Below are 18,122 nucleotides of genomic sequence, written 5' to 3'. Positions count from 1 at the left end.
ATCGACACATTCCCTTTTTTGCTATTCTCTTGGAGTTCTAATTTCTAGTCTAGAGGATATCTTTTTCCCAGGTGATTTTTCCCTAGGTGATTGACACTATTCTTCACACAAGATTTCATTTTCCACCTTGTAAAGAGAAATATGAAATTGCGCTTTTGTAGACTTAGAGGCACAATCATATCCTGATACAATGAGAGCCACTATATGATATACAATACATACAGGACTTCTACATGGGTAATCATTTTTTGGCAATATGGAAAAGTACCACAGGTTTTTTTTAAGTGGTGACATTATCATTATTATATGATGAAGATGGTGGTTTAAGAAGTTTCATTTACTGAGAGCTAAATAATGTGTACACACGTATATAGAATGTGGAATGATAGACAATGGAGACTTGGAAGGATCGGGGAGTGGGAGAGAGTGGAAGATGAGAAATTACTTAATCGGTACAATGTACATTATTTGGGTGATAGTTACACTAAAAACCCTGACTTCACCACTATGAAATATATCTAAGTAACACAATTACACTTGTACCCCATAAATTCGTACAAATTAAAAAAAAAGAAATTTCAATTAGTTACAGAATTCAGAGGAATTGGTCTTACAGAGACAAAGCAGAGAAGCTAATTTTGAGTTTATCAACACAAGATGGTGTGAGGTAATGAAGATCTGACTAAGGTGATGGCATTTACGATGGTCAGAAAGATGAGAAACATTTAGAAAGGAAAAAAATACAGAAATTTATTAGTTTATTCTAATGGCTGAGGGAGGAAAATGAAACAGAAAACTAAGATTTTAGGAGGCATCACGCTACCTGACTTCAAACTATACTACAAGGTTACAGTAACCAAAGCAGCATGGTACCAAAACAGATATATAGACCAATGGAACAGAACAGAGACCTGAGAAATAACACCACACATCTACAACCATCTGATATTTGACAAACCTGACAAAAACAAGCAATGGGGAAAGGATTTCCTCTATAATAAATGGTGCTGGGGAAACTGGCTAGCCATATACAGAAAACAGAAACTGGACTCTTTCCTTACACTTTATACAAAAATTAACTCAAGATGGATTAAAGACTTAAGTGTAAAACCCAAAACCATAAAAACCCTAGAAGAAAACCTAGGCAATACCATTCAGGACAAAGGCATGAGCAAAGACTTTATGACTAAAACACCAAAAGCAGTTGCAACAAAAGCCAAAATTGACAAATGGGATCTAATTAAACTAAAGAGCTTCTGCACAGCAAAAGAAACTAGCATCAGAGTGAAGAGGCAACCTACAGAATGAGAGAAAATGTTTGCAATCTGCCCATCTGACAAAGGTCTAATATCCAGAATCTACAAGGAACTTAAACAAATTTACAAGAAAAAAAATAAAAAAGCGGGTGAAGGATATAAACAGACACTCCTCAAAAAAAATTTATGTGGCCAAGAAACATATGAAAAAAAAGGTCATCATTACTGGTCATTAGAGAAATGCAAATCAAAACCACAATGAGATACCATCTCACGCCAGTCAGAATAGTGATCATTAAAAAGTCAGGAAACAACAGATGCTGGCAAGGCTGTGGAAAAATCAAAACACTTTTATACTGTTGGTCAGAGTGTAAACTAGTTCAACCATTATGGAAGACAGTGTGGCGATTCCTCAAGGATCTAGAACCAGAAATACCATTTGACCCAGCAATCCCATTACTGGGTACATACCCAAAGGATTATAAATCATTCTACTATAAAGACACATGCACACTTATGTTTATTGCATGACTATTTACAATAGCAAAGATTTGGAACAAACCCAAATGCCCATCAATGACAGACTGGATAAAGAAAATGTGGCACATATACACCATGGAATACTATGCAGCCATAAAAAAGAATGAGCTCATGTCCTTTGCAGGGACATGGATGAAGCTGGAAGCCATCATTCTCAGCAAACTAACACAGGAACAAAAAACCAAACACTGCATGTTCTCCCTCATAAGTGGGAGTTCAACAATGAGAACACACGGACATAGGGAGGGGAACAATACACATTGGGGCCTGTCGGCGGGGGCAGTGGGGGCAAGGCGAGGGAGAGAATTAGGACAAATAACTAATGCATGCAGGGCTTAAAACCTAGATGGGTTGACAGGTGCAGCAAACCACCATGGCACATGTATACCTGTGTAAAAAATCTGCATGTTCTGCTCATGTATCCCGGAACTTAAAGTAAAATAAAATAAAATAATAGAATAATAAGAAAGAAGAATGGTCCAGTTGAGAGTAGAATGGGTATCCAGTTTTTATTGTTTGTTTTTTTTCTTTTAATCTGCCAATCAATTCCTTTACTTTCTTCTACACACAGCAACCCTCTCTTCTGGAGACATTCCCCTGCTCCACTCCATGTAGTTCTCATTCGGCTGCCAATTATAGTACCCCACTTCCTAGTCACAAGGTGGGCATGAGACCCAGACCTAGCCAATTGTAGAGTCCCATCCTTCTGGCCACAGTGGTCATTCCAGTAATGGGCATATGACCCAGGTCATTCCAATCATCAACCTTCTATATGTATAGAATCTTTGTTTTATACATTTGCATCATAGCAAGATCATCTATCCCATGCTTCATCCTGATTTGAACCACCACCCGCTATGTTTCCATTAATACTCAGTGATTGTCAGTGTTTAAAAAATAATGAAAACCCTTTCTGCATCCTAATCTAACCTGAAAAGCAAAATGATATTTATAAATCTGCAACCCCTTCCCAAATGAAACTTATTCTGCATTAAATATGTCTGACTTTGTTGTGAGGTCACATGATTAGACAAAGCCAGTTTACAATCTGAAAAGACTTCTCAAGTAGTCAAGAAACTCCCTTATGTGAACAGGATTTTCAGATCCTTCCCATTGTAGTATCTTAAATGCTAAGAAGGCTGACCTTCTGACCCTCCTGTCTGATCTGGCTGCCCACTACAAAACCTCAACCTTACTGTCCTGGGGGTGAGTTTCACTTTGACCTTCACTGACTTCATCTAGAAATTCTCCTTCCCAAATGGCTTTTGAGACTTCCTGCCATTAGACTTGTAGACATTAGAATTCTAATAGACCCTGATTAAACATTAACAAATCCTTGCTTCCTCACCTACTTGTACCAGTCTTTCAGTGTGCTGTCTTTAAACCATATCTCAGGGTATATGCATGTCCCATGCCCTAGCAATAAGCTATCTAAATACATTTTCTATTTTTCAAGCACAAACCATGCAGAAAGGACACAGATACATCTCTAGGCTACAAAAGAGGCCCCTGGGGAATTTGGAGTAGGTCCAGCTTGCCAATCAAGAATGACGTTCCAGGTGGTGGCCCAGTATTAGCATAAACTCAGGTGGTTGTCTTTTAAAGACTCCCTGCCAAAAACACACTAGGGAAAATTAAAGAGCAATTGTTTTGGAACATCTAGTATGTTCTAGATTAATACCTTTTTGATATATCCTGAGCTATCAAGTCAATGTCTGACTTCTTTATCAGGGAAGCCATTAGTTTGCTGAAAGGGGAAAAAAAAAAAAAAGCAGCAGCCCACAGACATCCTGGACTCAGCACATTCTAAATCTGTTAAAAGGCCAGAGAAAAGCAAAGGGGTGAGGCATGAGTGTGAAAACAAGAGTGGAAGGGGGGCCATGATCTGTTTCCTTTAAAATTCAGTACATTGTCAGTATGAAGCACTAATGGTTCTGTTGTTCTTCTGGGTGTATGCACCAGGGCTTAACAAACTCATCAGAGTGTTAATATTCTAAGAGCCTTCCTTGAAGAAAATGTTTTACAATGGGAGAGATGGCCAAAATGCCATTCCCAACTGGAATAGTCACTTTTTACGCTGTTCTTTGGTCCATAAGGACTGGCATCTTGTAGTAGATAGATCCTTTTACATATTAAAACAAGACATACATTTTAGTCTTGAGGAAGAATACTAAATATAGGCCTCAGTAATAATATGCAGCATTAGTATGCACTCTCTTGATAAAATTCTCCTAAGTTTAAAAAATACATTTTTCACATAGCTGCTGGAAGAAATTTTTAAGATTTTTCATATAGATGATAAGAAAGACATGTTTTCGCTTTTCACTGGAGCTGCTAACCTGGTATGACATGATTCTGAAACTGTCTCCAGCTATGTTCTTAGTCTCCCAGCTTGTCAAAACTCAAGCTTGGTGGGAGTAAAAGGGGCCACAGAGAGACCCAAGGTTGCAAAGAAATGACATTTTTAACTGTTTGAACTCAGCTCCACCCTTGGACTTCCCAACTTCCTGTTATGTGAATCAATAAATTCCTTTATCCTCTCAAATTTGTTTGAGTTGGGTTTCTGTCATGAAAAAGAGCTCAGGAATCTGAAGAGAGAATTGATTTGATGAGTAAGTCTGAGGCAATGTGAGGAAGGAGTGAGTCAATAGCAGAATGAAAAAGTCTTTATTTCCAAACTAACTCACTGTCACATATAATATATAAACTTCTTATATACCACCCCTGCTATGTCGTTGGGGATATAGGCTTAAGGGAAGTATTATATAAAGGACATTGAGTAATGTTTGTGAAATGAGAATTTCAGCATTAAACAATTTTGTAATCCGGGGCAATACAATAGTTGACATTTATTAAATATTTACTTTATTCCAGGCATTAGACTAAGTGTTTTATCTACATTGTTTTATTAAATCCTCATTTCATAGATGAGAACACTAAGACTCAGAGATATTAAGAAGCCACCCCCAAGGACACATATCTACTAATTGTAGTTTTGGGATATGAATATAGATCTCTCTGATTCCAGAATCCATGCTTGCTTTAAAAAATATTTATTGAACTGTAATGTACAGACTATAGCATGCATACCAAATCCACCCACATGAAGTAGACAATTCAATGGTTTCTGGTATATTCAGATACGTGCAACCATCATTACAGTTTTAGAACATTCTCATCATCTCAAAAAAGAAACCCTGTATCTTTCATCTACCACATCTGTTTTCTCCCAGTTCTTAGTCAACCAGTAATCTACTTTCTGTTTCTTTAGCTTTTTCTATTCTGGACTTTCATATAAATGGAATCATATAATATATTATCTATTGTAATTGGTTTCTTTCACTTAGCATTATGTTTTCAAGGTTCACTGTAGCATGTAGCAGTATTTTATTCTTTTTAATGGCCAGATAATATTCCATTGTATGGCTATACCATATTTTGTTTATCTATTTATTTGCTGATGAACATTTGGGTGGTTTCCATCTTTTGGCTATTATAAATAATGCTGCCATGAACATTCATGTAAAAGTTTTTGAGTAGATATATGTTTTCATTTCTATTGGGAATACACCGAGGAGTGGAATTGCTGGGTCATATGGTAACTCTTTTTAATTGTTTGAGGAGCTGCCAAACTGTTTTCCAGAGCAACTGCACCATTTTACATTCTCATCAGCAATGTATGAGGGTTCTATTTCTCCAAATCCTCCTCAACACTTGTTATCTGACTTTTTGATTCTAGTCATCCTAGTGAGTATGAAGTGGTAACCCATTGTGGTTTTGATCTGCATTTCTCTGATGACTAATACTGTTGAGCATCTTTTTATGTGCTTATTGGCTATTGGTATATCTTTTTTGGAGAAAGGTTGATTCAGATCCTTTGTCCACTTTAAAATCTAGTTGTTTATCTTTCTGTTACTGAGTTACAGGAGTTCTTTATATATTCCAGAAACAATTCCCTTATCAGATATATGATTTACAAATGCTTTCTTCCATTTTTGAGTTGCCTTTTCACTCTCTTGATAGTGTCCTTTGATGCTCAAAAGTTTTTTTTTAAATTTCAATAAAGTCCAATTTATCTATTTTTTTCTTTTGTTGCCTGTGCTTTTGGTGTCATATCCAAGAAGTCATTGCCAAATCCAACATTATGAATGCTTTCCCTTATGTTGTCTTCTGAGTTTCATAGTTTTAGCTCTTTGTTCAAGTCTTAGATCCAACTCTGTATATGGTGTGAGGCAAGGGTCCAACTTCGTTCTTCTGTATGTGTATACAAAAGAAAACAGTTGGCCCAGTACTGTTTGTTGAAGAGACTACTATTTTCTTATTGACTGATCTTGGTAGCCATGTTGAAAATTAGTTGTCCATACATGCATGGGATTATTTTTGTACTCTTAACTCTGTTTCATTGATGTATATATCTATCCTTGTGCCAGCGCCACACTGACTTAATTATTGTTGCTTCGTGGTAAGTTTTGAAATTGGGAAGTGTGAGTCCTCCTACTTTATTTTTTTTCAAGATTGCTTGGGTTATTCATGGTCTCTTGCAATTCTATATGAATTTTAGAATCATCTATCACTTTCTAAAGCAATATCAGCTGGGATTCTTGGGGGCATTGTGTTGAATCTATAGATCAAAGTGGGCAATATTGTTATCTTAATAATGTATTCCAATCCATGCAAATGGGGTCTAAAAAAATCTTTACTTAGATCTTCTTTAATTTCTTTCAACAATGGTTTGTAGTTTTCAGAGTAAAAGTTTTTGTGTCTGTTGTTTTGTGGGTTTTTTTTTTCTGGAGACAGAGTCTTGCTCTGTTGCCCAGGCTGGAGTGCAGTGGCATGATCTCAGCTCACTGTGACCTCCATCTCCTGGGTTCAAGCAATTCTCCCACCTCAGCCTCTTGGGCGGCCAGGATTACAGGTACCCACCACTACACCCACCTAATTTTTGTATTTTTAGTAGAGACAGGGTTTCACCATATTAACCAGGCTGGTCTTGAACTAATGACCTCAAGTGATCCTCCTGCCTTGGCCTCCCAAAGTGCTGGGATTACAGGCATAAGCCACCACATCTGGCCCAGATTATAAGTTTTGCAAAATTTATTCCTAAGTATTTTATTGTTTCAATGCTATTAGTAATGGAATTTTAAAACATTTCAGTTTTGTATTGTTCATTCAAGTACATTGAAATAAAATTAAGTTTTGTATATTGATCTTGTAGTTTGCAACCTTGCTGAACTTATTTATTAGTTCTAACAGGTTAAGTGGATTCCTTAGTATTTTCTATATATAAAATCATATCATCTGCAGATAATATTATTTTTCCTTTCTCATTTGGATGTTTTTCACTTCATTTCATTGCCTTACAGCCCTGACTAGAACCTCTAGTACAATGTTGAGTATAAATGGTGAGAGTGGACATCCTTATTTTATTTCTGATCTTAGGGAAAAAGCATTCAGTCTTTTACCATTAAGTTTGATGCTACTACTAGGTTTCCTCTGTGTGTGTGTGTGTGTGTGTGTGTGTGTGTGTGTGTGTGTGTTTGAGAGAGTCTCGCTGTCGCCCAGGCTGGAGTGCTGTGGTGCGATTTTGGCTCACTGCAACCTCTGCCTCCCAGGATCAAGCGATTCTCTTGCCTCAGCCTCCTGAGTAGCTGGGATTAAAAGTGTGTGCCACCACGCCCAGCTAATTTTTGTATTTTTAGTAGAGACAGAGTTTCACCATGTTGGTCAGGCTGATCTTGAACTCCTGACCTTGTGATCTGCCTGCCTCGGCCTTCCAAAATGCTGGGATTACAGGTGTGAGCCACTGTGCCCAGCCCTATTGGGTTTTTAATAGATGTCCTTTATCAGATTAAGGAAATTTCATTCTATTCCTAGTTTGTTGAGCATTTTTATCATAAAGGGATATTCCCTGGTTGATCTTAAGCCATGCTAGAAGAGTATTGGATAGCCTCTGTCAACAGGATTGCTCTTCTCACTAAGTCAACAGCCCCTCACCTATTCTGTTAGTGACAGTGTGAGTAAGGTAGGGATGCAGTAAACATTGAAAGAGCTCAATCAAGGAATGCAGTGACTATGGCCTAAAAAAATTCAAGAAAAGCCATGGTTGGAAGGCATGTTGTTCTATATTTATATCGATATTATAAAATTCCAAAGGGTATATTTAACAATCCAAAAAACAAATGATCATTTCACATTTGACGGTTTCCTCTGGGTAAGACTTGAATTTGTGGTCATCATCAATGAAATACAGTAATAATCACTGAGAGAGTCTTTAGAAGTCAGTATTCACAGGTGGCAAGATGATTTAATTAGCACTAAATAAATGATAGGAAGCTATAAAGACAAGAAGTTCTATTCTTGTCTTGATACAAACAGGTTCTGAAGAGTAATAATAGCATCATTACTTTTTGTTATGTGGGGGATGTGAAATTAACCAGAAGTAGTGCATCTGATAATAAAGACAGAAAGAGATGGTATTTAGACTTGAACAAGAACAGTGCCTAGACACCACCAAGAAGCTTTATGTGCACTGACATAACAGTAAACAAATATGTAAGTACCATTTCCTTAGCCATTATCTCAAATCTTCACTAATAAAACATTACACTTCACATGAGACCATGGATTTTGTAGTAGATATTTTAATCAAATTGTTTACATACTTAGGGTCCTTGCAAAAAAATTTTTCTGGGATCCTGCCACACTTTAAATGTGGCCTGGAGGCAGTACAATCAACCTGATTTGGAATATGGGCTCTGGATTTAGAATACCTAGATTCCACATATTAGTTATGTGACCTTAGTCTGGTTGTTTAATCTTTCTTTTTGTTTTTTTCCTCCTTTTTTGTGGAGAACGGGGTCTCGCTATATTGCCCAGGCAGGTCTTGAACTCCTGGGCTCAAGCTATCCTCCCACCTCTGCCTCCCTAAGAGCTGGGATTACAGGCGTGAGCCACAGCGCCTGGCCTGTTTAATCTTTCTGTACCTCAGTTTCTACAGCTGTATAATGAAAATAATAAAAGTATAGTACTGCATAATGATGCTGTAAAGTCTAAATGACTTCATATATGTATGTACAGCGTTTAGTATCTAGCATTTTGTGTCTAAAAGTGATAGCAAGCTGGGTGGGTGGCTCATACATGTAATCCCAGCTACTCGGGAGGCTGAGGGAGGATTGCTTGAGCCAAGGAGTTTGAGACAATAGTAAGTTATGATCACACCACTGCACTCCAGCCTGGGTAACAGAAGGAGACTCCATCTCTTTAAAAAAAAAAAAAAAAAAAAAAAAGCAAAATATGGTATTGCCTTAGGCCATTTTGTGCTGCTATGACAAAATACCACAGACTGGGTAATTTATAACAAACAAATTTATTTATTACAGTTCTGGAGACTGGGAAGTCCAAGATCAAGATACCAACAGTTTGGTGTCTGGTAAGGACCTGGTCTCTACTTCCAAGATGATGCCTTGAGCACTACATCTTCCAGAGTGGTGGAACGCTGTTTGTCACGTGGAAGAGGAGCAGAAGAGCCAAAGGAGCCACTGATTCCTGAAAGCCCTTTTTAAAAGGCATTAAACCCACCGAAGAAGGCAGGACCCTCATGGCCTAATCACCTCTTAAAGGTCCACCTCTATACACTTTTACAAGGTCAATTAAGTTTCAAGGAGTTTTGGAGAGAACAAACATTTAAACCATAGCAAATACTATATTTACCTCCCTTATAGTCCTTATTGGTATGAGCTTCATGACAGTAAGGACAAAATGAGTTCTTGTTTGTATCCTCCACAAGATGAATTGTTTATGGTATAGAAATTGAATTCATCTGTAAACACAAGGTATGTCAAACGTATATAAATTATACGTATATAAATAAAATAATTTAAATAAAAAGGTCCTCAGCATTTCATTTGTACTTCTTCAGTTATTTCTTTATAATTAGCTATCAGTGGCTTAATGATTTTTTTATTCTTTGTGTTGCCCTCACTTTCCTTCAAGCACCTGGTTTGGTGTAATGCACATTAATTACACCTGGTTTGGTGTAATGCCGTCAGAACGGGTGGCTGTTTGAATAGTCTGAGGGATGAAGTTGCTGCAGCAACAAGTGGATTACAAGACAACCCAGCTTTCCTGCTGGAGATGGGAGACCACTACTCTCAGGAAACGGTGCACAGGCAGAGTTGGGCCGTTTAGATATTCCGGAGGCCGATGGAGTACTGCAGAGTGTCCGAATGCCAGCGTCGTGAGCCCCGAGGCCTAGGGCAGGCCGCTGGGCGAGAGAACACGAGGCCCAAAGTCGCTCGAATAGTCATTCTCACCTTTACGGGCAGGAGCGGAACAGTGTTAGCGGTCTCAGCCCTGCGCCCCTTAGGGGCGGACACAGTCCTTGACGCAGTCGGCCGGCGGGTGCAGTCCCGGCGCCGCAGACCAGGGTGCTCGAAGGGGGCGCCAACTGGCACCTGGGCCCACGGTTCATCCGAGCCCATAGAACCCCACTCCCGCGTCCCCCCACTCCAAGGCCGCCGGCGCCCACAGCTGATTCGCGAGGCCCGCACCTCGAGGCGCGGAAGGCGGGGCGGAACGCACCACTAGCCCACCGGCGGCCAAGAGCGCTTCGCGTGGGCGCCCGCGCTGCCACCGCCCACGCGCCGCTGCCGTGAACGCCTCTACTCGCAGCTCCGCCAGCGCTGCCTTTTGCCGGCCCTCGGCCCAGCACGCCGGCCCTCGAGCTCCGCTGGGCAGCGCAAGGCACGCGGTGTACAGTCTGCCGGCCCGGAAGGTCCCGGTAAGTGGGGTCGGGGGCGGGGGCGGAGGCGACGGGGACCTGACCGTCACCTGAGGGGCGGGTTTGCGGCCGTGGACAGTCCTCCGGGGACTCTGAGGTGCTTGTGTAGGAGCCGCCTCCAAGTTGGCCCCGTGTCACTGGATGTACCCCAAGTGACAGCTGTCTCTACGTTTTGGGGGAGTCTCTGAGGTGCTGTGGAGAACCGCCGCGCTGAAGAACCCCTGTGGGAATGGACTCCGGGGGCGCTTTCTGCATTTGTTGCTATGTGGAACCCCAGCGTGAAGGGCACCGGCCCCAGAGAGTCCTTCTGTGTCACTGTGGGAGCAGGCACAAAGGTGGTCTTTGGAGCTGGCTCAGTGGAAGAACACCTGGGAACATAGGGGAGCCGCAGGAGCCTCGAAGTGGTGGAGCCCCCAGAGGGCCCCCTAGAAAAGGAGGACCTGAGACTGTGCCCTGGAACTGTGGGAAGCAACCTCTGACTGGGGAGAGGGATCCTGCCATGGGAACCATGAGTAACTTTCCACGGCTCCAAGGACTTTGGCCTCAACCTCTGCAGGGCTCCGTGTACCCTCATTTGTCTCCCACAACCGTGGCCCAGAGGTGGGGGCCTTCTGGGGCTGCAGCCTCTTTCCATTCCTCCTCTTTCCCCTTTCCGATTTTTCTTCTCCGTGGTAGCCCAGTTGCTCCAGGCTGCGTTTTAGTGGAGGCAGAAACTGCTGCGAGAGCAGAGGGCTCCAAGCGGGGGATGAGGACCAGTGAGAAGAAGATAGATTTGAGCCCCTGAGTTTGACCGTCCAGAAGGAAGCTGTAAGATCAGGTGGAATAACTGACTTGGGTAGGTCCTGGAGGGAAAGGCCTTTGAAGGAAGGAATAAAGGATGTATAGGATTATAAAGCACCAGTGTGCTGGGCACTGTACTAGGAATGTTTGTTTAAACATCTCGTATAACTCTTACAACAGCTTTGTGAAATTATCCCTTTCTAAACTGAGATTTAGAAAGATTAAGCAATTTGACCAAGGTTACAAAGATTTGACTCATGAAATCTGTTTTTCACAGATTTTGTTTGGGAAGAAATGTCAAGGAGAGGAAGAAGCAAGAATGCATTCTTGCTTAAATTTAAGAGCTGCTAGGGTTTGAATGTGTCATCCAAAGTTCATGTGTTGGAAACATAATTCTCAATGCAACCATGTTGAGAGGTGGGGCCCAATAGGTGATTAGGTCTTGAGAGCTCTGCCCTCATAAATGAATTGTCATTATCTCCAGAATAGGTAAGTCATGGTAGGGGGTTAGTTATAAAAGCGAGTTTGGCTCTCTTGTTCTCTTGCTCTCTCATGTGCTCTCTTGCCCTTCCACCTTCTGTCATGGAAAGATGCCACATGAAGGCTTTCACCAAAAGTGGACCCTCAATCTTGGGCTTCCAGGCCTCCAGAGCTATAAGATATAAATTTCTTGTTCTATTATAGCAGCACGAAATAGACTAAGACAAGGCTAAAATGATAAATCTCTTAGAAGGAAACAGAAAAATGTATGACCTTGGATTTGGCAATAATTATTTGGATTTTGACACCAAAATCTTGGGTAACAAAAGAAAAAAATAGATAAACTATCAACATTTTAAAAATTATTTGCATAAAAAAATACCATAAAGAAAGTGAAAAGGCAACCCATGGAATAGGAGAAAATAGTTGCAAATCACACATCTGATAAAGGATTAATATCCAGTATATATAAAGAACTCCTACAACTCAATAAGAAAGAAACAAACAACTTTATTCAGAAATAGGAAAAGGATGTGAATAGACATTTCTCCAAAGAAGATATACAAATGACCAATAAGCATATTAAAAACATGCTTGACATCATTAAACATTAGGAAAATGCAAATCAAAACTACATGCAGCTGGATGTAGTGGCACGTGCCTGTAATCCCATCTACGTGGGGGGCTGAGGCAGGAGGATTGCTTGAGCCCAGGACTTTGGGATCAGCCTGAGCAACAGATGAGATCCAGCCTCAATTAAAACAAACACACACACACACACAATGAGATATTACTTCACACTCAGTAGGATGCTTAAAAAGGAGAATAATGTGTGGTGAGGATGTGAAGAAATTGGAACCCTGATGCATTGCTGGTGGAAATGTAAAATGGTGCAGCTGCTGTGGAAAACATTTTGTGGTTCTTCAAAAAGTTAAAAAGAATCTCTATATGACCTGGACATTCTGCTATATACTGATGTGTATATTTAAGAGAAATGAGATGTGGTATAGAAAACATGTAAATTCCAAAATTTAGTAGCTCTTCCCTGATGTCAGAGAAATCATCCATATCTTTGTGTTGGTTACATACCATCATCCCTGCTAAACCCAATTCGCCATTCAGGTTCTACCTCTGAGAAAGCAGAAGCAGAGTGGTATGATGAGCTTGTTACTCCATAGTTTCTAGAAACAAATTCTGAAGATTTGGTCTTCTCAGCCCTCTCTGGCCCACTTTGACCTAGAGAAAGGGTGCTGATGCTGTGATTTCACATAAACCCTTTGCTTTCCCAGTCATCTTTGCAGCATTTATTCAATGATCTGTGAACACTTGCTCTTTGTAAAGCAGTGAGAACTATCCCAATTGTTCCTTCCTCCTGAGCTCAAAGAAAATTGAGACTTCCTTTTTCTAGCTGTGATACTCACTGATTTTTAGTGTTTCCTTGCTTCCATTTTTATGTTTCTTTTGCTTTAGTATTGCCTGCCCCATCCCCACCCTGACATTTTCCTCAAGATCACTGTTACATTTTTTAAAGCCTTTTAATAAAAATCTGCCACTCCCACAGAAGAAGCTAGTGAAAGCACATAAAGATACTTTACACTTAACATGCAAGATGAGGTGGTTCCTTCCTGCCTAGGGCTTCAGACTCTTCAAAGCTTTATAGATTTCTTTATAGGATGAACTGAGGGAGATGATTTCCCTAGATGCCTTTTTCTTTTCTGTTTCTTCCCTAGCTTGTGCTATAGAGCAGTCATATCTTCCTCCTACCTCTGCTTGCCTTTATAAATAGTCTCACTGCACTTTAAGCAGGTGTTCTACAAATTCCACGCTACCCAGATATGCATTGCTACCTGAAAAAACACTTCTCTTTCGATCATGGCTACAACATTATATTGGTTTTCTATTATTATGTAACAAATGACCCCAAATGTGGTAGCTTAAAACAACATGAAATTTGTTATCTCACAGTTCTGTGGGTCAGGAGTCCAGCTTGGTCCTTGCTTGTCTCATAGGCTGTAGTTAAGGTGTTATCTGGGCAGCATTCTCATTTGGAGGCTTGGCTGGGAAAGAATCTTCTTCCAAGCTTGCTCAGATTGTTGGCAGAATTCTTTTTTTTTTTTTTTGCAGTTTTAGGACTGAAGACCCTGGCTTCTTGCTGGATGTCAGTTGGAGATCACTCTCAGTATCTAAAGGCCACCTGCAGTTCTTTGCCATGTGGGCTTTCTCAACATGGCCACTTCATTAAGCCAGAGCAAGTGTGCTAGAAGATGAAGTTATGTAATGCAATATTATCATGGGAGTGACTTCTCCTCACCTTTGTCATATTCTGTTGATTAGAATCAAGTCACATATCCACCCACAGACTCAAGATGGGATTACACAAAGCATGAACACCAGTAGGTGGGAATCATGGGGGACCAGGTTAGAGACTGTCCCCACCAACAGTAGCAAGAAAAGGTTTAGATTCACCATCTACTCTCATTTCTTTCATTTCATTCAGCCAGATAGGTCTATTCTATTTTCTTGTCCCATTGTTGTTTAGTACCACCTTCGATTTCACCCAGAAGTTTTTCTCGAAACCCTTTTCAAGTTGCCACAGATTCTCTAACATTCACATTGTCCCTGCGATTATATTTTCTCTCTCTCTTTAATAAGGAAACAAGAAACCTCAATTCCACCTACCAGCTGAAGAGGTAATCATTAAGCATAATTTGTGGTGGTCTTTGTTAATTTATTTCCTTTTTAACCCAGGTGTCTTTCCTAAGACTTCTACTGGCACAAGGAAAGCCAGTTTTTTTGTTTGTTTGTTTGTTTTTCTCACTAGTCGTTTATTTTTACCTATCACTAATCTTGTTGAGAGAGGCAACCTGTCCTGGGCCATACTGGGGATGCCAAAAATGCAAGGTTCTGTTTCTTATCCATTTCTCAGCATTATATTTGCAACAAGCAACTTTGAGGGTTAAGGTAATGTCTACTCGTGGACAAAGATCAGGCTTGTTTCTTCTTACTGTAAAAGCAGTGAGTCCCGAAAGTTCAGTGCTTCTCTACTAGAATGTAACCCACTGCATGTGCAGGCATCTATCATAGACCCTGTGCCAACCCCATGGGACTTAGGAGACAAGGCAAACTGATGCAAAGAAAACATGGTGAAGCTTTTGCTGTGGCTGTACTGTGAGTAATAAAGTCCTTTATCTCTGACTTGGGAGTCTTGTGTCTTCTACCAGCATTCATGAAATAGTAGTAGGATAGTTTGTTAACTTGCAAATAAAATCGCAGACTCTGTACAGTTCTTGACAATCACTACCACTTGTTTTTCTAGAAGCTAAAGCTGATTTTATTAATTTCTCAAGCACTGCAGATACATATCTTGAATACTAGAGCAACATCTCTTTTAATCAAAGTGTCCTATAGTATAAGTTTGATACTCAGTTATGCATCAAGGGCTTTAGCCTAATTGGTTTCTTCCCCACAATTTCTTCCCAAAACTAAAGCTATGTCACCTTTAAAATGACTTGGTTAATCTATGTGTGGTATTGATCTGATATAGATGACAAGTTGTTGGCTGTTTTCCAGAACCTCCACAGTTGAGGGGTACAGAGCGGCCCCTGCAGCTATGATCCAACTAGGGGAGGTAGGCATTCAGCTCCTGGGGAGAGGGCAAATCAGTTTTCTATTTCAATCTTATTTGGCCATGTAAACATTTTTGGATCACACCCACCAGCATTATCTGTCTGGGTACAGTTGTTCCAGGGTCTTATTTGAAAAACTATGGTTTAGAGGTTTCTTTGGGAATGGGGTTGGAGTTGGGTCTAGAGGTATGGTCGATAGGGATGGGATTGTGGTTAACATGAAGTTTAGGCTAGAGCTACACATGAGGTCACGTCTTATGTATGGGTTTTGTAACTGGGGAACCAGGACCTGGTTCTTCATGGTTTCCCGAGGATAACCTGGACTGGGTGTGTCTACCTGATTTGTTCTTCCCTGGTGTCTGCTATGTCAAAGAGTCTGAGAGTCAGGACTCTGCAAGGATGGAGGCAGCGGTAAATTGGGGGCCCTCGAGGTGTTGGGTGTGTAGGGGAAGGATAGGGCTGCTGAAGAGGGCAGTGGACTCTCTTCCTGACCCTGACATTCTTTAAGAGCACACAACCACATTGTTGAGACCAGGGGTATACACATGAATCCAAAACTATCCTATTAAAGGACAAGCAATAGACAGAAATGACAAACCAGAGTTTAAAGGAGAGATGAGCCTGGTCTGAGGTAGCCTAGAGAATTTATGGAGGAGAGGGGCTTTGCAGGATGGATTTGAACTGCATTTGTGTCTGTGAGTCTGTGAGATGGGCTATGTATGTCCTGTGTGCAAACCTGTCTTTTTTTCTACATGTGTCTTTGTACCTGTGTCTGCTCAAGCATGTCTGATGCAGGGTGTTCATGAGTCCAAGAACACCCAAGTCGTCCAAAGAAGAAATAAGTATGTCTTTCTTGACATGATTGTGCTTACTCTAAACTATTAGGTTGGTGCAAAAGTAATTGCAATTTTTGCCATTATGGCAAAACCATATGTGTGTAATTCTACCCTTCACTGTATCTTCCCCTATTTCCTGACATATCCCAGCTGCTAGCACAATTTACTGCAAGGAGGGCTTCCCTTCCTGCCGCCTGGATTCCCATGGGTCAAGCTGCCTGCCCCGGGACCTGCCCCCGTGGCCTTTGTAGTAGGCCTGACCTTGGAAGTGATACACTCTGGAAATCCCCTAGTATGCTACTTGCCTGACCATGGACCAGGCAAGAACATGAGAGAAGTTTATAGTGGAGCAGAAGAACAAGGCAGGAAAGGGAGCCAGTTGGCAGTATCCACCCCTCCTTCTGGAAACTGGATCTCATTGCCCCTTCCCAGGCCCCCCTCTCCCTCCCCATACTCTCCCAGGGTCCCAGCCTCACTGTCTCTTCTGGGCATGAGAATGCACAGACGTCTGCAAGCCTGGTCAGCCCTGTCAGACATCTGGTCCTTTGTGTCCCCAAGCACTTTACATGCCTGCATTGTGCTTACCTCTCATATTCCCACCTGAGCTCAAGGAAGTCCTTCCTTCTCTTCTGTCCCTACAGTGGACACAGGGACCGTTCTGGCCCTTCCATCTATGACAGACCTGGCCCAGACCATGGGCTCCAGAGCCCAGGCGGAGCATTTGGCCTTTGTTGGCTGGTTAAGCAGCAGAGGCCCAGCCACCTCCCACATGGTGCAGGAAACAGTGTCTCCATGGAGTCTGTTCCTGTGCTCATCCTGTCTTCCTTGCCCTCCCTGCCTGGGCTGCAGTGAACAGGTACAGAAGTGAAGCAGCCACGGTCCCTGTCCTCAACAACTCAGCGTTGAACAACAGTGATGTTGTGGAGAAGCCACTCTCCTCCCACTGCTGGTGGTCAGTTGCCTGAAAATACCTCCAGCCAATTCTGAAGTGCCCTTCTGGAAAGCCCAAGAGAAGAGCTCTAGAAGATCACGGCTCTTCACCATTACGTGATGTTACCTGAGTGTGCCAGAGGTGAACCCAAAGATCCCAAACAAACACTGATGTACCCCTAGCATCTACCCCCAAATCCGAAGTAGTAAATTCTTGAGTTTATACTCTACATGAGACTTTTGCTTCTTACTTCTCTTCACTCTGGGGAAGAGAGAACATGGAATTGTGCTGGGGTGATGGGATGGGATGAGCAAAGCTTTATCCACCAACAGCATTCTGCATAAGTCATAGGCTATGACCCTGATTTCTCTTAGCTCTCGACTTTGCTGAGAACTCAGAATCCTGAAGCTATCAATTTCAGCTCATCTCTCTGTCCCCTGGAACTTTTGTCGGCAGCATGAGCCCATGCTGGCCCCAAGCAGGTAGGAGCCTGTGGGGAACCATGGGAAAGACCTGCTCCACCCTAAACCAGGATGTGTGCACACTAACCCCTGGCTCCCTACCCCGATGCTGCTGTGACCCTCCTAAGTCAATTCCCTTCATTCTGTGCTTCCCTCTATTCTCCTAGCTGTGTGGCTGCCTGCCCAGCTCCCACCAGGCAGGGAGGATGTGCCTGTCACAAGACCTCCTTTGATATTTGGGGATGCATTAGGGAAACACCTGTTGAATTTGGTTCAGGAGGCCTGAACCTTGTGTTTCTCTGTCCTGGAGACCACCCATGGGCTGGGCCCCCATCTCTTAGGCATAGAATCAGCATTCAGAGCAGGGATACATCCATGCTTCTTCCCATCCTGGCTTTTCTGTATCCAGGCAGTGGACACATTATGCTAAACG

At 41.8% G+C, this 18,122-nt stretch overlaps 1 protein-coding gene across 5 annotated transcripts in view; it reads left to right on the top strand.

The window, feature by feature from the left end:
* The window catches only part of LOC105724567 (BET1 homolog), a 115,604-nt gene extending 105,909 nt beyond the window's left edge, over positions 1-9,695 (top strand). For all 5 annotated transcript variants that reach the window (XR_010344070.1, XR_010344071.1, XR_010344072.1 and 2 more), the window contains one exon: positions 9,176-9,695. The gene's annotated coding sequence lies outside the window, so the exon portion shown is untranslated. The remainder of the gene's footprint in view (positions 1-9,175) is intronic.
* The last annotated feature ends 8,427 nt before the right edge of the window (positions 9,696-18,122 follow it).

This window comes from Aotus nancymaae, unplaced genomic scaffold (genome assembly GCF_030222135.1).
Source record: "Aotus nancymaae isolate 86718 unplaced genomic scaffold, 86718_ANA_hifiasm-v0.15.2.pri h1tg000003l, whole genome shotgun sequence".
Taxonomy (NCBI): domain Eukaryota; kingdom Metazoa; phylum Chordata; class Mammalia; order Primates; family Aotidae; genus Aotus; species Aotus nancymaae.
This window is presented reverse-complemented; position numbering and strand designations above follow the sequence as displayed.